This window comes from Chrysemys picta, chromosome 3 (genome assembly GCF_011386835.1).
Source record: "Chrysemys picta bellii isolate R12L10 chromosome 3, ASM1138683v2, whole genome shotgun sequence".
NCBI lineage: Eukaryota > Metazoa > Chordata > Testudines > Emydidae > Chrysemys > Chrysemys picta.
This window is the reverse complement of record NC_088793.1, coordinates 30083233-30107519: the sequence shown is the minus strand read 5'-3', so window position 1 is coordinate 30107519 and position 24287 is coordinate 30083233.

The following is a 24287-nucleotide window of genomic DNA, read 5'->3' as shown; positions in this document are numbered from 1 at the left end:
AAATTGGACACAGTACTCCGGTTGAGGCTTAATCAGCGCCGAGTAGAGTGGTACTATCAGCTCCCGTGACTTGCATGCTATGCCTCTGGTAATGCAACCCAAAATTGCATTTGCTTTTTTTGCAACAGCATCACATTGCTCGACCACAACTCCCAGATCCCTCTCAGCAGTGCTGCTGCCAAGTCAGTTATCCCCGATTCTGTATTTGTGCATTTGGAGTATTTTTTTTGTCGGGGACATTGCCCTTTTTTCCAAATATTTTTTCTCTTTCATTGCATTAGTGTGAGGGAATCTTTATAAATATGCACCAGGGTCTTTTCTTGTAGTTTTCCTAAAAACAATTTGTTTTCATTAACATAGTTGTTATTAATCATGTTTATTTCAGTAGTGCCTAGGGATCAACCAAAAATGGGGCTCCATTGAGCTAGGGCAGAGGTCACCTACTTACTATATGTTAGTATAATGCCTAAGAGCTTACAATTTAAATAGACAAGAAAGACACAGAGAAGAGGAAAGGAGTATAATATATAAACAGAAGTAACAATGCAATGGTGGCAAACATCAAATTAGGTTTTGCATTAGAGAATGAGTTGGATGAAATTGTGTTACATATTATTTTTCAGCACCTACTGTTGAAGGTTAACTTCTTTTATTGATAAGATGTCAGATAACTCAGTTCAAACAGCTAATAATCAAAGATATATCTGCACAATACAGAAAAGCAAATACATACCCATCTGAAAGACAGACTTGTAACTTATGTCTTCACTGTATACCAAAATGATAAGCTCAGTTCTACTCTAATTGATAGCTTCCCTTGTTTACAACAAATAGAAAATTTTACAAATTACAGATTGTACTAGTTTCATACCTGTTTTTCAAGGTACAAAAGCATCTGCTCCAATTATCCCTAGCGTACTATAACAGTTGAACAGCACAATGTTCATATTTGGCAAATGGGAACAGAACATACATCATTTCTCCAAAAAGTCCTACACATAAAAGGAACAGAGATTTTACACAGTTTACCACTGGTAAATTTGCACTATAAAGTTTAGTTAGAGCACAAGGCATTCTGGGAATACAACTCCATAGTTATACAACTTAGCAGAAGTACAAAGCCTTCTAGAAATATATATTAGCTAACACCATTGGAGATGGAAGAAAAAAGCCTTATAGAATGTAGGCATGTGTTATAGACAGCACTATAGTCAAAGTGAAGGTGGCAAGGCATGCAGGAGATTCTTACCTTAACCTCTGATGCCCACATTTTAAGATTTTGGGTGGATGTGTTGTGTTCTGATGCCACCTTCACTGTCCTGTGCCCAGTTAGCACACTGTGTGGCGGAGACATCTGAATTACCTGGCACTTCCCCACTAAACTTTTTCTCCATCACTTGCCCATAAACCTGTTCAAAGTAATCACTTTATTTTATACAGCCCCAAATTTTCTATTTACACTGTGCTGTGTTGGTTTTTGTATTGAAAAGTAATAGTTGTAGACACTGTTGGGGAGGAGCTGGCAAGTTTTGGCAGCTGGGTAGGGAACATCTGGGGCGTTGGGCACCATGGAAGTCATGGTATGTGGCTGGGATTATGATATGTTGGAGGAGGCAGTTGAGACTCTTGGCATTGGGAATGGGGCTTCACTCTTTCCCATTTGGGCAGGGGGAGATAATATTTTAAATTTGTTTTGTGGGGAGGAGGGCTGTTGTGGTTGGTTGGTGTTTTGTATTATCAAAATGCCTTGAAGCTCCAGCCATGGACCAGGACCCCATTGCACTGTGTGCTGTTGGGCCCAGCTTTGCAGACTTCAAGTAGTCTTACTAAAATCAAATCAAGAGGCCAATTTACTTGAGTAGGTGCTGTACAAGCAGGCCCCTATTCGCACAGGGTGTTATCCTGCGGAAAGAGCACTTCTGGTAAAGTCCTGAATGCCCTCAACTCTATCTTCAACAGGATTTTTGGGTGTCTAACACTTTTAGGAGAAAGATTGCTACCTTGCAGCAGCATGTTTCCAGATCCTACAAACCCTTATGTATGTCACATGATTTATTTTGATATCAGTAGGACTACATTTTATGTGCAAGGGTAAGGGTTTTGTCCAGTCCTGACCACAATGGGAATTTTGCATGTTTAAAGGCAGAAGGATTTCCCTCTACTACCTCTCCTATGAGACAAAGATACAATCTGTGACTGAAGTAGATCCAAATGTACCTCTCACAGAAACAGGATTTCATGATGCCTGAATTGCACCATGGTTATTTTTTTCTGATTAAAAACCCCCCAGCATCACTGTTGGCAATTTTCAGAAATATCAAAGGATTTGTCTGATGTTTTCTGCTACAGCTTTTCTAATTACTTCTGTAGAAGCAAACTGCACAATATGGCAGCACTGAAGCACATAGAGAGAGATAAAATTATAAAATATTTGATCGTGAATGTTCACAAAGCAGATCATATTTTTCACATAAAAATATGTAGCCTTTATGTTGCATTTAATCTCTTTGCTTACAGAAAATATGAATATATTTCTGCAGGTTAAGCCACCAATGAATCCAGAATATTTAAATGCCTGGCTTGTAGGCAGACATTGCAGTATGTCTGTTTGTGTCAGCGTAGAATAATATTGTAGATAAAGTTAGTTTTGCAAGTATATGAAAAGATCCTGCTTGCTTTACTCATGTGCATAATCCCACTGGCCACTGTATCAGTATAATTTAATTCTAAATCCACAAATTAAGCACAAAGTGCTAACCCTATATTATCAAAATTAAACATAATTTTAACAGTCAGCTGTAGGATTAAAAATGAGTTGGCTTTTTAACACAGAGTGTGAATAAACATAAGATTTGTGAAAAACTATCACCTAGGAGCAAATTCTCCTCTTTTTTCCATTGAGGTTGACCTACGCTACAAGGTTGACCTACATCAAGTTGTTTTTGACCTGATTTTTGCATATGTCTACACTAAATTTGTCTCCCTCCGACATAAGCACCCAGTTACAGTGACACAATAAAACCATCTCCCTGAATGCTACATCGGTTGACCCAGAGTGAGTGCATTACGTGTGTCGACCCTATCAGTCCTCCAGCAGCTGTCCCACAATGCCCTATCCACACACACTAGTGGTCACTCACTCACAATTTTGAACTCCGTGCCTGGGGGTCACGGATACTGGAAGCCTGCCCTCCTACGTACTTTAAAGCTGTTTCTGAAATGCCTTTTTCCTGACTGCCCACCTTGGTGAACACATCTCCTAGTCTACCTTTTGTGAGCATCTGACCATGCTGGTTCCATGCACACAGAGAACTGCTGGACACACTTCTGTGTCGAGCAGAAAAGACATCATTCATCTTGTTGGCCTGTGGGGAGAAGAGACTGTGCAATCACAGCTAAGGAACAGCTGAATAAATATCCGTATCTATGTGCTGACTGCAGAGGGGATTCTCAAACTGGGGCACAACAGGGATGAGCAGCTGTGCTGCGTAAAAGCCAAGGAACTTCGGCAGGCATGTCAGTAGGTGAGGGAAGGCAACAACAAATCTTGGGCCACCCTGCAGACCTGCCACTTCTGCAACAAACTGCATGCCAGGTTTAGTATAGACCCCACTCCACACACAACTGTGGACACTTTGCAGGAGCCTGACATGGACACCTCTGCAGTGCACAATGAGGAGGAGGAGGGAGGGAAGAACTAGAGGGAGATGTAAATCATGTGGTGAGCCATGAACTGTTTGAAACTCTACAGATCAAGTCAGTACTGCCGGGTCAGTGCAGATGAGCCTGCTGAATGAGAAGGGGGTCTGGGTAAGTGTATACATGCATTATTCCTTATAATGTAGCCTGATCTATAGATTTTGTATTAATTATATTGATTACTTAAGAATTCCCAGTTATCACTTTGAGGGTTAACAGGTTCTTGTCCCAAGATCAGGCCCATTCTTATTCAAATTATTATATAGTTGTGAACCTCGATGTGCACAGCTGCAACATTCACACTATAGGAACTCTTCTATGTAGTTTACAAATAGTTTATTAATATATTTAGCAGTCACAAACACCCCAACTCAGTAAAGTAGATAGAGATACTACAAAATGTACATTGGCATATCCATATACTCACACCATCCCTTGCAGAAGAACCTAAAATGTTAGCCATCATCTTCCTCATCACCATCACCTTTCCCCTCATCACCAATGGCCACCTCCCAATGACTACATCTCTTTCTCCTACCGCCCCTAGGCTGCGATGTAACTATTATAACATGCTATACTGATGCCACTATATTTGATGCATATTCAGTAGGGGTTTCCCCCCTCTTCCTTATTTGTATTTCCACACCTTACTAATGTTGGAGTGGTCTTCTCCTATAGAATAGTATAGCAATGATATTAAATTATCATATATGTCAATTCGTTCCCCTGGCCCTCTTGAGGATAGGTATCTGCGGATGTAACTCATGTACCCGTTATGTATGTCAATTTGTTGCCCTGATACTCTTGTGGTTGGGTCATGCACTTGTGGTCAGAAATTCCCCTTAAACACTCTATTTCCAACTCCCCAGTACTTGGGGTTTTCTGTTGGGCCATTTATCTGTTCAAAGTTCATAGGCCACAAGCCTTATGCTAACTTGCTGAAGCTAATGTCTTACAGGATACAGGCCTGTAGGTTCCTTGCATTACTGCTGAATACAATGGAAGGCAGTGAATATAATAAAGGCAAGCTAGCCCTATAGGCTACAATAAGCACATTTTATCTTTTTGTTGCCTGAATGCTCCTCTCCCTGCCTCCCCTGTCCCTCTCTCTTCTTCCCCTTTTAAAAAAGGCACCCATCCCATCTGCAGTTAGAGAACAAAGGCCCTGACTTTTGATCGCTCACTTAATTTATAGAATGTTAGAAAATAACACTGCCCATAAAAAACATTGGCAATATTCAACACACTTTGTCTCTACTCAGACCTGTGGTAGCCAGTGTCTAAACTTTCCATGCAATAGACCTTCCCTGAGGTTTTTTTTGCCTTCCTCTGCAGCCTGGGGCACAGGTCACCTGCAGGTTTAAACATGTGTAAATGGTGGATTCTCTGTACCTTGAAGATTTTAAAGCATGATTTTCAGACTTAAGTCAGAGGTTATCGGTCTGTTACAGGAGTTACAGGTGAGGTTCTGTGCAGCCTAGATGCTCATGATGGTCCCTTCTGATCTTAAAGTCTATGAGAAGAATTGGGTTCTCATGCCTTAATCCAGATGAAAATAATAGCCATAATATTTCCATAGATCCATTTCAGTCTAAATCAATAGAGCCCCTTACTGATTTTGTGGGAGAATCCCAAGTCTCCAGGGGAAACCAGGGAGTGCTTTATTAGGCATTCCATGCTACTCCGTTTCCTGGAGCATATGTTGGGTTACTTAAAAAAAAAAGATTATAAGAAAACATAAGATCCTGGATAGATCCCCACAGTCCTAAAACTCAGAGTCAAATACTGCTTACTTTGCCAATGCAAATATATCCATGTAGTCAAACAGCTCTCATCCCACAGGTAATCATGCCCAGACCCTCAGAATTCCAGGATTGTTCCTTTTACAGAAAAAAATCTCAAATATTTGTTTTTCCAATTTAATTTCAAATGATTCAAATGCTGGAATTTCCACCATGATATAGAATCTACAACAGACTTCAGAAGAGCAGAATGAATGATATGCAGTGCCATATTGCAGACAGGTAAACTCTTAGTTCCAAAACAATATCTGGGAGCCACAGTGAAATGTTAAGTCATTTGATACTAAACTTCACACAGTCTAACTATAGGATTGATCCTCAGAGTTTGAAAAGAAACCCTCATTTCTTGGTGTTTTTACAGTCCTTGTCAAAGTCACCTTGAGAACAGCATCTCTGTTTCAGCACTGCTCTCAGCTAAAATTCAAAGGCAAGCAAAAATGAAATATGCATATATGTATGTATGATCCTTTCCAAAACCTAATAAATTAATCAAGGATTCAGTTCTAAAGATGGGTTTTAGTTTGTGAGAGTGGATGTTTCTTATTTCATTAAATAAGTTCTCTTTTACTTGTATTGAAGCATTAATATAACAACAGGTTTCAGAGGAGCAGCCGTGTTAGTCTGTATCCGCAAAAAGAACAGAAGTACTTGTGGCACCTTAGAGACTAACAAATTTATTAGAGCATAAGCTTTCGTGGGCTACAGCCCACTTCTTCGGATGCATATAGAATGGAACATATATTGAGGAGATATATATATACACACATACAGAGAGCATGAACAGGTGGGAGTTGTCTTACCAACTCTGAGAGTCCAATTAAGTAAGTGAAAAAAAAAACTTTTGAAGTGATAATCAAGATAGCACTGTATGTGTGTGTATATATCTCACTATATGTTCCATTCTATATGCATCCGAAGAAGTGGGCTGTAGCCCACGAAAGCTTATGCTGTAATAAATTTGTTAGTCTCCAAGGTGCCACAAGTACTCCTGTTCTTTTATTAATATAATAGTGTATTCAGATACTGGGGGTTGTCTTGTTTCAATCTCATTTGTAATCTCAAGCAAAGATGGAAGTTTAGATGCTAGATGTATGTTAGCGCCACACGAAAGAGTAAATGACTTACCCAAAGTTATGTAGGGTAGCTGTGACATGGCTGAGCATACAGCCCAGATGTGAGTTTCATATTATTCTGTGTATGACAGCTGAAGACTCCTAGAACCTCAAAGAAGGTGAAGAGAATCTCATAGATTTGGACCATAACTTAACTCTCTCACCCCCCGAAAATAACTAGGGTTGAGTGAAATTTTTCAACCAAAACTTTTTGAGGAAAAAAATGCAGATTCAGCGACACGAAAACATTATGCCATTTCACCCAATTGTTCATATAGACAAAAAACCCTACAATTTCCCCCCAAAATCAAAATGTTTTATTTCTACATTTTAAAAATGAAATATATTGCTATTTTGGTTCAAAATAAATTTTTGTTTTGAAATTTCCTTTAATTTTATTTTTAAAAAATCAAAATCTTTTTAAAGTGTTCAAAATTGAAATGAAATGTTTCATTGGACTGTGTGTGTGTGTGTGTGTGTTTGAAATTGCCACCAAACTGAAAAATCCATTATTTGCCTAGGAAAAACAACTATCAAAAAAGAATTTTCCTGGTGATAATAAATCAGAATGAAAATCTCTAATAAAATTGTTTTGACATCTCTGTAACAGCTAGATGAAAGTCATTTGTTGTCATTTGCTGTAAAATCTTATCAGTTAAGAAAATCAAGCTACTCTATTTTTGCATATTACTGCTGCATTTGACTGGCAACTTGCTTATTTCTCATGCAGTTACTTTCATCTCACAATGTTGATGTTGATGAAAAATCCATTCTGCCCAAGCAACTGATGCAGGAGCATGGTTATCAATTACATTTTATAACATTATTTGGCTCTGACATTGTGGCTGTTATTGAAACTGCCCTTTTCCCCCACAGGGGCTAATTAGCATTTGCTACTTCAGTGAAGCTGATAATGGAACTCAATGGCCAAAAGACAACTGGAGGGTCCTTTTAATAATCTTGTTTGTCATGATGTAATGACAGCTCCATTCATGTGCTTAATAATTTGCTTATTCAGCTAGCTGCCTGGATGATTTACTGCTGTTTTATCTCTGTTGAAAGGATTATCTCCAGTCTGAACATAAAAAGAGCAAAATTTCAAAATATAACAATTTAATGGCCTTAAATTTAATTTCAGGATTCTTGTCCAGGTGAACTGGAATGGGGGAATTGACCTTCTAGATACAGTATGTGCACTTAATCATGGAATTGATGCCCTGTTCATTCTACTGAGAGTTTTGTAGGCTTTCAAGTATAGAACATAAACACATCTGCATTGGTACCTAAACTTTTCCAAAGGCTATCACTAATTTTGCTGCTTCTTTATTTACAGTATTGTAATAATTTGTCCAATCATCCCAACAGTGATCCTCATTGCCAAGTTACTTGCCCACATCCCAGGTATCTCCCAACTTCATCACAGCAGCCCTCTAGTCCACAGCCTCCCCTCTTACACCATTCCCTGCAAACTATGTGCTCCATTCAGGATGCAGATTGTTTTCCCTCTTGCTGCTCCAGCCATCTCCTGCCCTTCCTGGCAGATGACCAGGATGATGGTGATCTAGCCTAGTGGTCAGAGGAAGCATCAGGTCTAGTGTTTGGCGCTGGCATCACAGCCAGAGTCAGTAGTCTGGAGCAAAAGCCAAGGGTCCCACTGGAGGGGCAGAATAGCAGGGAAGAAGGGGTTCAAGGCAGGGGCAGGACAGAGGCAAGGCTGGGTGCAAGGCAGAAGTAGCAGGAACAAGGTAACAAAGGGGCAGGCACAATGGTGGGCATGAGCACTGAGAAACCAGCGAGCTGATGCTGGCTTAAGAGCCAGCCTGCTGGCCTCTGCAGCCAAGCAAGTTGTGTGACTAATAAGGGAGCCTGCTGCAGATCAGCTGTACTGATAAGGCTGCCCGGAGACTAGCTCGGCTACAGGCCCTGATTCCAGACAGTACCCCCCCACCCTTCAGGGTGCCATCTAAGGGCCCCGGGACTTGGTTTCTCAGGGAAGGTGTGCAGGAGATCTGGATCATGGAAGTGTTCTGTAGGTTCCCATGGACATTCATCTGGGGTGTAGACATACCAGTCAGTTAGATATTGTTCTTTTCCTCACACCTGACAAGAGTCTAGAATCTGCCAAAATACATATTCTTCTTCACCCCAAATGGTTATTGGTGGAGGATGGGGAGCAATACAGAGTAGGAAGGGGGTTTTGACTAATGGTTTTAGAAGACAGCCATGGAAGACAGGGTCAGTCTTGAGAGAATCTAGTAGCTGTAACTTGAAAGTAACCAGGTTAATCTGTTCCATGATCTGGAATGGCCTTGGTACGGTTCAGTTTTGCAAAGGAGCGAGCTGATCACAGATTCCGGGTGGACAACCACACCTTATCCCCTACCTGAAGCCAAATGTTAGCTGGTGGGACTGGTTGGCATACATTTGTAGGTTGCTTTGGCAACATCTAACTGCCTATGGAGTTCCTGATGTACCTGCTAAATGTGGGTCATGAGTTTGACACCCTTGAATTTCTTGGATTTATAATCTTACCCAAGGGACTGGAAATGGACCCCCAAGCAGAGGGAAATGCTCAACATGGAACTAAATGTGCCACTTTGGTTAAGTGGTCAACCACCACTAGAATGGTTGGGTGGCCTTGGGAAGGTGGTAATTCCATGATAAAGTACCTGGACATGATGGCCTAAGGCTGAGGCCCTGGCTGGAGGATACCCAGTGATCTTGAAAGGGGGATATTGGTCTGGGCACAAAGGTCACAGGACTCCCCACAGGACTCAACAGAGGTGCATATGGCAGGCCACCAAAAATTCCTGGAAACCAGGGTCTTAGGTTTTGGACTGGCCCAAGTGGCCTGCTCGGGGAGAAGTGGCAGAAGTGTAGGACTCAAAGCCAAGTGGCCCCTTCAGGCACATAGATGTGTCCCTCATGGTATAGGATCCTGCCATGGAATGTGAAGCTTGTGGCAGTCTGGACCTGGTCTCAGGCTTGATGGGTTTGGGTGGCAAAGGGATTGCTAGGTAACTCCGAGTGGATGGAGGATAATAGATCAGAGGCTCTGGTATCAAGAATTTAGTTTGATGGCATCAGAATCATGGACATAGGCTCCTCACCAGGTTTGTAATACTCATCTTTTTGTGGCAACACATCTGCTTTCCTGTTCCTTCTTCCTCACCAAAAGGTGACCACAAACTCAAATTGCATGAAGAAGAGGGATCAGATTGCCTGCCACTGGTTCAGATGCCTGGCCATTTTTAGATATTGCAAATGTTATGGTCTATCAGAACTTGGACCAAGAACCTAGTACTCTCCAGAAGATGGTGGCATTCTTCAAAGGCTGTTTTGATGGCCAGTAGGTCCTTGTCCAGGATGTCATTGTTTATCTCAATGGGAGTGAGTTTTCAGGAGTAAAAGGTGTGCAGATGAATACAGTCACCAGGAACAGCAGGTTGGGAAAGGACTGACCCCCTAATGAATCATAGAATCATAGACTTTAAGGTCAGAAGGTTAGGGTTAGGGCGGGGTCTGGGTGCGAGCTGTGATTAATTTCTGTTTCAAACTATAAACAGCCATCGGTGCCTCTGGGGACCATGAAACTGGGCTCCATTTCACAGCAAGCCTGTGAGAGGTCTGGCCAAAGCAGAGAATCCTGGAATAAATCATCTATAAAAATTATCAAAACCCAAAAACATTGGTTTTCATGAATATTCTTTGGTGCCACACAATCTGTCATGGCTGACACCTTGCAGGGGTACATTTCCAGTTCCTTAGGTGAGATTATAAATCCAAGAAATTCAAGGGTGTCCTGGTCAATCTCACATTTCTCCAGTTTGGCATATAGATGATTAGATGATTCTGGAGTAGTCTTTCAAGAACTCTGTGCTCATGCTGGTTGTGAAGAGCTGGGTCTTTAGAGAAAATCAGGTTTCAGAGTAGCAGCCGTGTTAGTCTGTATCCGCAAAAAGAAGACCAGGAGTACTTGTGGCACCTTAGAGACTAACAAATTTATTAGAGCATAAGCTTTCGTGGACTACAGCCCACTTCTTCGGATGCAGAAAATCAGAATGTCATCAAGGTAGATAATGACAAAGTGGTCCATTATATCTTACTATATATCATTCATAATATGTTGAAAGGTTCCTGGAGGATTGCATAGGCCAAATAGCATGACTAGATATTCATAATGCCCATATTGAGTACAAAAGGCAATCTTCCACTTTTCTCCCTGTGTGCACCAGGTTATGGGCCCCGTGCAGATCTAACTTTGTGAAAATACAGGCTATGCATTCCTGGTCTAAGAGCACATTGATAAGTGGGTATAGGTAAGAGTTTTGTATGGTCACCTGGTTAATCAATAAGCAGCTGCAAAGAGCCATCTTTCTTCTTGATAAAAAAAGATTGGAGTGCCTGATGGAGACAGGGATGCATGGATGGATGGAATCCTTCTGAAGTTTCTCTTGCAAGTACAGGTGGCAAGCTTGACATTCAAGTTCGGAGAGGCATATATCTGACTAAATGGGATCTCAACATCAAACTGGAGATTGACTGGGTACATGCTGGGCATGTTGACTGGGCAATTGTAAGTCCAATGTGGTATTTGTGGGGGTTTTGGCCAGGGCCAGTAGAACTGTGGGAGGCACTGGCGGGTCATGGTAATCTTGCTTCCTGAGAGTCAGGCTTGTCCAGTGTATCACATGAACCACAGAGTGTACCAGTCTGTTTCTTGGCTTCTGGGAGGCAGGATAGCTGGAAATGCTGGGAGTTAATATGTAGGGTCCCTTTTGGCCAGTGAAAGTTACCACCCAAATCTGACACTAGGCATTCCCACAATGGCCTATCTATATCTGTCACTTAATCTTCAATTACTCTGTTTTTGGTAGATGAAAGGAGGTGGCTCATCCTAGAGGAACTGTGAGGGTTTTACCAGGAGGTTTCCCTCCAACCTGTGGAGAACTCCCCAGAACAGACTAATTCTGTTAATCCCTGGGAGGACACAGATAGAGCCTTCTGCTAAAAGGATTGAGATTCAGGCAGCAATCTTCGAAAACAAAAATATTCTTTATTTAACACAATATGCCCCAATACAGTAAATGTAAAGCATATACTTGGAAAAAGGTAAACATACATTCTCTCAGTACAGATCACAAAATAATACAAATCTTATTAGCACAGATGCATATTAAGGTATTCAATATTATTATATCATGCAGTTAGAAATGGCTTTTCAGTGGTTACATTCTATATGTGATGGCTGGTCACATATACAGACATCCAGCTTTATTATTTCAAGCATACACATTCTTTCGATCTGATTATTTTTTATAGTGGAGTCATCATGCTTACTTTATCCACTGTCTTCCTTCCCTCTGATCTGTTAAAAGTTTTCTTCTCTGTCAATGCTTACTGCCGCCATTGTCATGCCTTCTTTCTTCTTTCTTTGTGATTTCAGCTCTTTTGTTCTATTAATAACTCCACTGCTGCTTCCACTCACTCCAGCACATCCACTCACACTGATTGAAGTCTTTCAGCTCTGTGCCTTAGATACAGATTCTAGCTTTTTCGGTTGGTCCTTTCCCCATCTTATGGACCAACCACAGCTGCTAACATATCTGTCAATCAAAGCCAGACCCGTTTGAAGACCTGTGCTATTAAAGCTGGACCTGTTTCAGAAACTATTCTATGCTTAGCTGACCCCTCCCTTCAGGTTTTGGAGTGACCTTTGTCTCATCTCAGCCTGCTTGCTTACTATTGGCCAAATTGCTGCAAGACCGCTATTTTAATTTCTTGGGCTGTGATTGCTTGGACCACCATCTTGTTTTCCCTAGCTGTAACCTCTTAAAACCATCTTTATTAACTATTAAATCCTTATAACTATAGAGCAAATTATGCATGTATGTAGGTCTTAACATGATTCACCGTCATGACTCTATTTTGTTTGTTTGATTAGGCCTAAATGTCAGTCCTTTCCCTCCCTCCCTTCACTTCAGCTAATGGTGTCAGGACAGCATTTTTAATGCTGTTTCCTCACACAGAATAGAGCACTGAAAAATCTCTTATATCAAAAGTGAGGATCATGGATGGTAAACCAGGGCATACCTAGGATGATGGGAGCATAAGGGGCCTGGATTAATCCACAGTGCTTGATTGTAATGATCTTTAAAAGGCTAATTTGCTTAGGGCTGGACAAAGTAGGCCTTAATTCAGATGACATCTTGGAGAGGAGGTTTAAATAGTATCTTGGCCATATCTTCAGCTGGTCAAAAATCAACATTGTCTTCAGAGGAGCTTTGCTGATTTTGACCAGTGGAATATCTAAATCTTCGTGTTTACTGGGCTAAATCCACAAGAATGAGATTTCCGGGGGAAAAGTGGATGCATTTTAAGAATCAGTAATGGATTCATTTTAAGGAAGTGTCTTATAAATTTTACATCTGCATGTCCCCTTTTGTATTCTGTAAGAGACTCTGGCTATAAATAATCCAGACCTTGGGCAGAGGAGAGAGTCCGCCTAACAGAGTGAAATCCCACATGGATGTGGTCTGAGAAAAGGTAACTTTCAGCCATATTCTGTGAGGTAATACGCATTGTTTAATATACTGGCTCACCCATCCTTTGTTGTAGGAAAATGTTATGTTCAAAGATCCTTTTATTTTATTTTTTTCTGTATGTTCTTTTCTGCTTTGCCTAACTTGATCGAAACCACTAAAACACTAATGAAAGTTTGGGGTTGTTTTGTTTAAGTAAATGGTACTGTTAGGTAATTTTGTGAAAACTTACAGCCTGAGTATTTTAAAGAGACACTTTTCCCTGTCTCCTAGCTGGAGGCAAGTAACAATTATGTGACTGGGAAGCAGGTTGTTGGGCATAAGTAAAGAGGAAGGTGGCAATCTCAAACCACAGGACTTGCAGACACAGAAAGACAATATAGCTGTGTAATAAATAACATTACAGTTGGGGCGGGGAGGCTGGATGATTCAGATGACCAGTTACGAGATATGGGGCCAAATTCAGAGGTGAGGTATAAATTAAGCCTCCTTATGTTAATTTAGAGTCCTTTAAACTCATCACAAAACCACACCATCATATAGGCATAAGGCTTCCAGTTCTGTCACCACCAGCATTCAATTAACTTTTGAATAGCTAAGGAAAAGGTACACATTCATTTTGAAGACTGCATAACTTAGCATGTTTTGTTCTACATGTTTAAAAACGATGGCAAATTGATTTAGGCTCATTTCTGCCCTTATTTGGAGAAGCGTAAGAGCTCAGGCAATAGGAAGGGACCCAGAAGCAAACTGCGGAGGTATGTGTGGAGACCTATGCCTCTTCCCAACCCAAACACAATGTTAAAGTAAGGGAAATTGGGTTGAGGAAATGCAGCTCCTCATCTTCTGTTAAATACTACTCCTGAGGGAATTGGTGATAAGGCTACCCCCGACCATGACAAAGCACAAGGGCTGGGTCTGCCCCAGAGGTCCATGTCCCGGGTTGGGCAGGGGGTGAGAGGGCTGCAGGGTGATCTCACCAGTGCCATGCCCAGAGCCTCCACATTTATTTATTGATAAAATTTGTAGAATTTTAAAATATTGTGCGCACAATTTTTATTTTTTGGCAATTTTTTTTTAATTTTTTGGTGCAGAATTCCCTCAGGAGTAGCAGGTGAAGCAACTCACAAGGGTTAGCAGCCCCGTGCCAGGCACACCACATGTGGAGAAGCAGGTTCAGCCTGTGAGGATGCAAGTGTGAAGGGGCTTAGTGTGGGGTAAAAGTGTTCGGTGTGGGGCAATCTGGATGAGGCTGGCTCAATATGTGTGGGAGGGGTCTAGGATGTGGGGGGGGGGAGGATCTGGATGCACAGGGGCTCGTTGGGAGGTTCCAGGTGCAGGGGCAATGAGACTCTGCAGGGGAGGTCCAAGTGAAGGTGTTTGGGGCTCAGTAGGTGGGTCTGGGTGAGGAGGAGATTCAGCTTGGTGGAGAGTCCAGGTACTGGGGCAGTGGGGCTTGGTGTGATAGAGGTCCTGGTGCAGCTGGTTGGGGCTCAGTGGGGTGGGGATTCAAGTGCAGGGAGGTTAGTGGAGGGTGGTCTGGGTGCAGGGGAGGGGATCCAGATGAAGGGGGGTGGGGTTAATGGGGGGGCTGGGTATGTGGGAGGCATGTGCATGGGGGTTGGGTGGACAGGGGAGCAGCTGAGGAGCTGAGCAGTGATGGGGACAGGAAGTATGGGGGAGGGTGTTGACACAGGGGAGGTTTCTGGGGGTGAGTCTGACCTAGTCCCGAACCTGTCCCCGGCCCTCACCCTGGCCCTGGCTCCAGCTGCTCTGTGCAGGGGAAGTGCACTCCTCTCCCACCTCAGCCCAGTCAGGACTAATAGTTGAGCCCAGTGCAGGGTCGGAGCCACCAGCCAGGTTGGGGGTGGGGTTCAACGGGGGGGCTAGGTGTGTATGGGAAACTCTGGATGGAGGGTGTGAGACTTGGAGGGGGTTTTAGATGTGGGGGGCTCGGCAGGGGGTCTGGGGATGGGAGGATCCAGATGCATTGGGGTTGGGTGGATGGGGGGTGGATCTGACCCAGCACCAGCCAGTGCTTCCCCCTCTCCCCCGCAGTGATTTACCTCTCTGCCAGTTTCTCTGGGCACCCAAAATGATGTGGCCTTTTTTTCTTCGGGGAAGAAAAGAAATCTGTGCGGGACATGAATTCTGCATGCACGCAGTGGCACAGAATTCCCCCAGGAGTAAGAGAGAGAGAGAGAGAGAGAGAGAGAGAGAGAGAGAGAGCTTCCCTGTTTTCCTTCCCTTTATCCCAATTCCTCCTACAGCTCCTACTGCCCATTCCCTCATACAGCAACCTTTCTATCAGGTCCCAGATCACCAAGCAGGTGGGCAAGGAGAAGTGGCCAGTTCCCACTGAAAGTCCTTATGGTGAAGCTTTGCCCTCTCTTTGCAAGTGAGTGAGAACAGAACGCTTGCTCAGGTCTCTCTCAGGCAGAACAAGCTTTCAGATGCTGCTCCCGCATGCCCTGCAGGAGCACTGACAAGTCAGACATGGTTTCCATAAGCATTTGAAATTTGGGGTGTCTATATAAACTGGCCTAAAGCTCTGAACCTTTTGAAATTCATGTCTGACTAGAAGAAGAAGCAGACAGCAAAACAAACCTCTTTATCTGACACCAGCATTTGCTGGAAGATTGTCTTTTAACTACACTGTTGAAACTACAAATAATCAGAGAGGAGAGTGAACAAATTTTAAGAGAAAAATACTAGTGGAAACATTAAAGATATTTTCTGAGAATACCTAACCTGCTACAAAGTTGTTGCGGGAGAAGAAGGAGGAAGCAATCCCTTTGATAACCTTTAGCCCAGTGGTCATGGCCCTAAGTTGGAATGTGGGAGACCAAAATCAATCAATCCTCCTTCTGTTTGATTTGAACTTGGGTTTCCTACCTCTTTGGAATGTGCCCTTAACTACTAGACTATAGAGTCATTCTCACTGACTCAATGCATATTTAATTATTTGTCCACAGGGGAACAACTTTAATGGGAGAGACTGAGAGAGCCCAACACCTGAATATCCTATAGCCCTCCGGTTAATGCCCTCCAACTCATAAGTGGGAAACCTTAGGAAGAAAAGTTCAAATCCCTTTTCCCTATAAAGCAGATGGGGGAATTGAACCTGGATTTCCCACATCCTGGGTGAGTACTAAAACTAGGCTAATGGTTATTAAGAATGCTTCCTCCTCTGCCTGTGGCATTTCTTACAAAAATCAGCTTAAATGCCTACTCCAGGAGACAGGTTATGGCTGAGATCAAAGACAGGTCTGGATTTAGGTTCCTATGTCCCAGCTTTTCTTGGCATATACTATTGGCTAGCTTAGGTGGTTCCTTGCTCAGTATGTGGACTTTTGTGAATCTCATTATTTGATGCCTATTTCTCCCCATGTATTCTATAGGGATCCAAAGTGCCTAACTTGAGGCTATGGATTTCACTGGGTAGCTAGACACCTAAAGGTTAGGTTTTGTGATGCCTAAGTCTCTTTTTGGATCTAGCCGTCAGTGATTTAGGAGGATACTGACCTTCAGAATGGTCCTGAGTCACTTCAGCACCATTGAAAATCCCACCCTATCTTCTTAGCAATGGACTTGGGATTTTTAAAGAAGGCATTTAGGCACCCAACTCCCACTGATATTCAATGGTATTTGGGCATCTGTGGGGGAGATTTTCAATGGCGCAATAGGCAATGAGGCGCTCAACTTCCATTGAAAATCAATGGGAGTTGGATGCCTTGAAGTCAATAGATAAATTGGAAGTTAATAGATCCAGTTCCACCATTAGCCCTATATGTTTATCTCCCTAGAATGCATGGACTTTACCATACTTTAAAACGTGGACTTAAGAATTGGAAGCAGGTTGAAGGATATTTTTGTGGTATCCTATTTAGATACAGGTAAAGGATATTGTAAAACAATGCAGTGCTTGCATATGACTAATGTATTAATATGTCCTTATTTAAATAATTTATAATAAAGGTTCCAGAACATAGTAAATCAATAAAAGGGCTGTGCAAAATATTCAGACCAAAACCTCAAGTTAGATGAAACTCAGCTGGTTTCAGGTATCATTGCCAACCCAGACCTTGGGCTAGGAACTCTGAAAGCGTCAGCAGTATGCTTTGGTCACACAGACTGTTTGCTACTAGTTCAGGGTCTGCGTGTGGAGAACATGCTACATAGAGACCATTAATTTCCATATTAACTCTCCAGAGATTTCCCACTTATGTTTCCTTTACTCTTTTTCATTCTACCTAGTACTGAGCAGTATTTGGCTCAATGTTCTTTGGCCAAATTCTGTTCTAAGTTACACTGGTAAATCTGAAGGATTCTGTAATCAGAGCAACTTCTGGTTTACAGCAGAGTAAATGAGAGCAAGATATGAACCTTTAAGTACTTGTCAATTAAACCAAATATGGTGTTAAGTTACAGTTTTCTCTATCATTGGAAACGGTATGTTTCAGCAACTTTGTAGATTTCTTCCATCATACGCCAATTACTTGAGCATATCTCTTACTTAACTTGTACATTTGAAACCACAATTAAGTTTCCCTCTGCTCTGCAGTACAGCATTAAGCAAATCCTAATATTCTTCATTATAATAAATTATCTTATCTGCAGTATACATCAGTTCAGTGAACAGTTCAGCAACAACTGATTTTACTTCCAGCAGCTCTGTTTCACTAGCATCTACATAGTACAGCATTACCTAAGATACTGTTGTGACTGATACTTAAGAGTCTGATTGAAGTCCTTTGGAAGTCAATAGGGGGCTTTTCCTAGACTTCTGTGAGAGTTGGATCCATTTCCATGATGGATAGTTGGCTAGATCATTGATCACTGGTGTGAAAATATATATTCCTTTCATAAGGAAATGCCCCCATAACTTACCAAGGGCAGAGTCTGTGTGTGGCATCTTTACCAAAATGGAAGTAAATGTATCACCATACTGTAATCCCTCTATGCCAGTTTTTAAAGACCCTTTAAAATATTTTGCATATATTTTAATTAACATGACTGGGGTCAGACGAGGGTTGCTGCTGCAGGGGCTCAGTCCTGTGCGATTGAGAAAGATTCCAAAAAGCAGAGGATTTCTAACATTTATCCGAAACTAAACTTAAAATACAGGAACTCGACTCTCCAAAACTGATTTAATTTCCTTTTAATGTTCCTGAAAGGCTGCCAAGATTTAAATTGAACTTCTGAATTCAATTTTGGTTTAAGGAGTATGATATTAGCCAATGCAGTCCCATTTATTTTAAAGTTTAGGGATCTTTTCATCAAAAAGTGCTCCAGGCTGTGTATGTTTTGTGAACATAGGAAACACAACACGTTAAAAATACCCAGAATCTCTCCATCTTCTGTCACACTGCACACCAGTGTAGCCTATATGGATAGGTATTTGGTAGTAAGGGATAGGTATAAATTAAGGCAACAATTCAATGAGCCTACAAGCCGCAATAGCTTAACTGAACTAATCAAGGTCTAAAAAGCCTTAGCATAAGCAGCTAACCAATAGTAAACTTAGATCATAAGATATCACAAGTTAGAATGCCCCTGGTTGTCTTTGGCACCAGTAAACTTTCCCCAACAAACCCCTCCAGTGCCCTCTTCTGCTAGTCTCTGTAAAGCATACAGAATGACAACCGCCTCACCTACCTAGCTACAGCCTCCCTCCTTATTCCCAATGCAAGGTCACAAGTCCCAGTACTCACAGCCCCATACAGCTCTGGGAGATGGTGATACTGGAGATCTCCAATTTGTTCTTCTCAGGTGCTCCTCCTGGCTCCTGTCCTGGGGCATCCCCAGTTGGCTGCTCTGTCTCTCCCAGGCTTCATGCTGGTTCTTAGCTGCTTTGCTACATGGAGGCCTGCTCACATCTAGCCCATTGGTCTGGAGGTCTAGCTTCACACACACCGATGTTGCACACTCTCTCTCTCCACCCTCCTCCTCTAGTGGTGGAGAGCATTTCCTCGTCCTGGAACAGCCAGCACTTTCTCTACTTCAGCACAGGTTTTAAAAGGACCATGCTCTCCAAACCCCCTGGTGGTTATACACAAGCAAGGGATTCCCATGTAATTGACTACATAAGATATCAATAGAAACTCCGTATGGCCAATTTACACATAGTTATTGATTCACAGGCCCTGTGCTTGATGATACAGTGTCACAGGTAGCGTCCTTCCCATGATTCATCACTCTAATTATGCTATTGATTGCGGAATGGTTTTGCTCTTTTCTCATCTCTGCTACTCCTATAACTAATCTTTGACATGAGATCAACAAAGCAGAGAGGGAAAAGTAAGGTGCCTTAACACAGAGTTGCTGATTTTACTGTCATTACACAGGTTAAAATCCATGACTAATTTGTGGATGGCCCCTGCATTGGTGCTTAGGGTGCATGAGGGTGCAAGGAATCTTTCTTCATTTTGTATCTTTGGGTGGAGGCCAGTCACAATATGGCTGGTAAGCACAGGCTATCCTGTCTCCTAGGGCCCCCATGGGAGCTACCTACCTGAAGGAGGTGTGGGGATGTAAGAAAGGTGGGACTTCTCCCATACAAAGGCCAAGAATAATCACAGTGACTGAACAATCTTATACTTCTACAATCCTACAATTCAACTCTATTTGGCATACAATGATTATATATATGACATGATATGTTAGTTAATCCTAACATCACCCAATAAATGGACAATAAAATGAAATAATCGACTACAGGTCCTATCCTTATGTACCCGTCCTATGGAATTTAATTGAAAATGATTACCTTTGTATCCGTCGTTTTAGACAATCCTCTAGAATTTAATAGAGAATTATATTCCTATCAAACAATTCTATAGGCTACTTTAAATAACCTATGAAAGAATCTTTTTCACTAAATCACTACGTTTGCTATTCTTTAGACTAACTTCTATGAAGAGTTAGCTACAATCCCTCCTAGCTCTCTGCTTGGGCAGCACAGTTGTGTATCAACCTTTACTCAAGATTATATTATTACAAATTCTAGTCCTAAGGATTGAGGGGGAGAAAGATTCAGAGATATTGGTACAAACTGAAGCCCAATTCTATAATATATAGCTTCAACTTTCATTGAAGTGGAAGGTGCACATCATATCATAAGGAAAAGCCCTCTCAGTGAACAAAAGGCAGCCTTCTGTCAGGGGAAAAATGTCTGAATCGAAGACTAGCCAAGAAGCTGAAAAGCTCATCCTAACTTAGCATAGGAGCACGTGCCAATCAGTGGATTTTACAGTCCTTTTTCCAGGAAATAAGAGGTAATGACAATGTTGTTACAGATGACAATCCAAAAAAATGTACATACAAAATCCTGAATAAGAAAGATCTGGGGGAAATGGAAGATAAGACCCTGTGGTGGGGCGGTGCCCCACCCTTCGAGGAAAAAGGCTGAACCAGGCCTGAGGGGCTGCACAGACCAGCAGCCAATCAGCCAAGGCCTGGGAAGAGCCAATCAGGGCAGGGAAAGAGGCAACCAATCAGAGCCAGGCTAGGTCCTATATAAAGGGTGCCTAGCAAAGGAGAAGCCAGTCTGACTCCCTGAGTAGTGAGGGAGAAGGACTGGCTTCTGAGCTAAGGAGCAGCACTTTGGATAGAGCAGTGCTGGGCAGGCCTGGGGGAGCAGAGTGGAGTTCCAGTCCAGATACCTGCCAGGCTGTGGCCCTTGCTAGAAGGGGTAGAGAAGGTGCATAGGGCCAAAGGGGAAGTGGCCCAGGGAAACTAGGCAGAGGAGAGAGAAGGACAACAGAGGGAGGCTGCCGCTAGAGGGTCCATGGGACAGGACCCAGAGTAGCAGGTGGGACTGGACCGCCTCCTTCCCCCCCTTTGTATTGCCCCTGGCCACTGAGGAGAGGGGCCGAGACAGACTGTGACCTACCCCTGAGATGAAGGGCTAGACTCTAAGGTTGTGGTTGGCCACCAAGGCAGGGGCAAACAGAGGACTGCTGTTAACAACCCCCGCCCCCTCCGGAAGTGGGTGAGACCAGAGTAATGGGCAGTGCTCTGAAACGGATGAAGACTGTCCTGAAGAGGATGCCACTGAGCAGGGAGCAATGCGGGTCCCAGGGCAGCAGAACAGAGAGAATGGGTGAGCTACCATGTAGTGAGGACACCCCAGAGTGTTCAAGAGCTAATTCCTGGAGCGACCAGCAAAGGGCGCCAGTGGTGGTGAGTCAAATCCTGTTGCAGACCCTAAAACAGTGTTCTCCAAACTGTGGGGAACACTCCCCTAGGGGGGCACAGAGGAATGTTTGGGGAAGTGCACTGTGGGGCCCAATCCAGCCACCATGGGGAAAGAGGTAGCACCACCCAGCTCCACTCTGCCCCCAGCCCAGCTCCAGCCCCATTTCCAGCTCTGCTCCAACCTCAGCCTAGCTCCGACCCCAGCTACAGCTCAACTCCGCTCCCACCTCTGGCCCCAGCCACAGCTCCACTCCACCCCAAGCTCTGCCCCCAGCGCAGCTCTGCCCTCATCCTCTCCCCACACTCCCACTGCTAACAGGGAGTTTCACAAGGGAGTTTGGAAGGTGAGTGGGAAGGGAGCGAGGGTCCCTTGCTGGTTCTATCTGTTTTCCCTTTATTCCCCTTAAAACCTATAAACCAACTACATTCAAAACGTCTTGCTTAAACAACTCTTTCAGCGGACAGGGGGCTGCAGACAGGGGAGTTTGAGAGGGAGTTTGACAGAGGGAGGCTTACAATGGTTAGGAAGACCCGCAACATCTGTGCCAGCATTGCTTCTGTCTCCTCCTCCTGCACCTGTAGCCAGACAGTGCCTGAGCATGGATGCTTCTACCCAGATCCTGGTGTGGTTTTGCAGAGACTGTGACTTGCAATTTCCACTTACTGATATCCAGGCTGAGGGGACCATCCAATGTGAAAGGTGCCTGCTGGTGGAATCTCTCAGGCAGCAGGTGGGAGAGCTACAGGAGGAGGTGGCTAGGTTGCGGAGCATCCGAATCCACGAGAAATTCCTGGACAGTGTCCATGAGGAGACAGCAGAGGTAGCTGTCCCAGTACACAGAACTGCTGATACACCACTGGTGGAGGAGGAGATGGCTCAGGGTGGACACTGGCAGCTGGTTACTTCTGGCAGCAGGCAGTGCTCCACCCCTGCTCCAAACCCTCCCGCCGTGGTAATAAGTAACCGTTATGCTCTTCTTGATACAGGAGAGAAGGAATCACCCCCTACAGTAAAGGAGGAGAAGCCTCGTACCCCTAAGGCTGGGAGGTCTGCTGCCACCACTGGGAATAGGAAACATAGGGTAGTGGTGGTCGGAGACTCTATGCTGAGGGGAACGGAGGTGCCCATCTGTCGCCATGACATTTCATCTCAGGAGGTATGCTGCTTGCCGGGGGCCCGTATCCAAAATGTTGCAGAGGAATTGTCGAGGATTATCCAGCCCTCTGACTACTACCCCATGCTACTCATCCATGTGGACACAAATGATACTGCGCGGTGTGACACTGAGCGGATCAAGAGTGACTGCAGGGCTCTGGGAGTACGGGTGAAGGAGTTTTGAGCGCAGTGGTATTCTCTTCGATTCTTCCTATGAAAAGGTAGGGGCCTGGGCAGAGACAGATGCATCATGGAGGTGAATGCCTGGCTGCGAAGATGGTGTCGCCAGGAGGGCTTTGGCTTCCTTGATCACGGGATGCTATTCGAGGAAGGACTGCTAGGCAGAGATGGTGTTCATCTTTCGAGGGGGGGAAAGACCCTATTTGGACACAGATTGGCTAACCTAGTGAGGAGGGCTTTAAACTAGGTTCGACAGGGACAGGTGAGCAAAGCCCACAGGTAAGTGGGGAACATGGAGACCTGGGAGATGGGTTGGAAACAAGAGGGAGTGTGGGCTATAATGGCAGAGAGAAAGGAGGGTCAGGGCAAAACTGGGAGGCAAGATCGAACCAGTATCTTAGATGCCTATATACAAATGCGAGAAGTATGGGTAATAAGCAGGAAGAACTGGAAGAGCTAATAAATAAATACAACTATGACATTGTTGGCATCACTGAAACTTGGTGGGATAATTAAATTAAATTAAATTAATGGAGATATCCTATCTTGTAGAACTGGAAGGGACCTTGAAAGATCATTGAGTCCAGCCCCCTGCCTTCACTAGCAGGACCAAGTACTGATTTTGCCCCAAATCCCTAAGTGGCCCCCTCAAGGCCCCACAATACTGGGTTTAGCAGGCCAATGCTCAAACCACTGAGCTATCCCTCCCCCCATAATACACATGATTGGAATGTTGATGTGGATGGGTACAGCTTGCTCAGGAAGGATAGACAGGGGAAAAAGGGAGGAGGTGTTGCCTTATATATTAAAAATGTACACACTTGGACTGAGGTGGAGATGGACATAGGAGACGGAAGTGTTGAGAGTCTCTGGGTTAGGCTAAAAAGGGTAAAAAACAAGGGTGATGTCATGCTAGAAGTCTACTACAGGCCACCTAACCAGGTGGAAGAGGTGGATGAGGCTTTTTTTTAAACAACTAACAAAATCATCCAAAGCCCAAGATTTGGTAGTGATGGGGGACTTCAACTATCCAAATATATGTTGGGAAAATAGCACAGCGGGGCACAGACTATCCAACAAATTCTTAGACTGCATTGCAGACAACTTTTTATTTCAGAAGGTTGAAAAAGCTACTAGGAGGGAAGCTGTTCTAGACTTGATTTTAACAAATAGGGAGGAACTCATTGAGAATTTGAAAGTAAAAGGCAGGTTGGGTGAAAGTGATCATGAAATCATAGAGTTTGAAATTCTAAGGAAGAGTAGAAGGGAGTACAGCAAAATAGAGACAATGGATTTCAGGAAGACGGATTTTGGTAAGCTCAGAGAGCTGATAGGTGAGGTCCCATGGGAATCAAGACTGAGGGGGAAAACAGCTGAGGAGAGTTGTCAGTTTTTCAAAGGGACACTATTAAGGGCCCAAAAGCAAGCTATTCCACTGATTAGGAAAGATAGAAAATGTGGCAAAAGATCACCTTGGCTTAACCACGAGATCTTGCATGGTCTAAAAAATAAAAAGGAGTCATATAAAAAATGGAAACTAGGACAGATTACAAAGGATGAATATAGGCAAACAACAGAGGAATGCAGGGGCAAGATT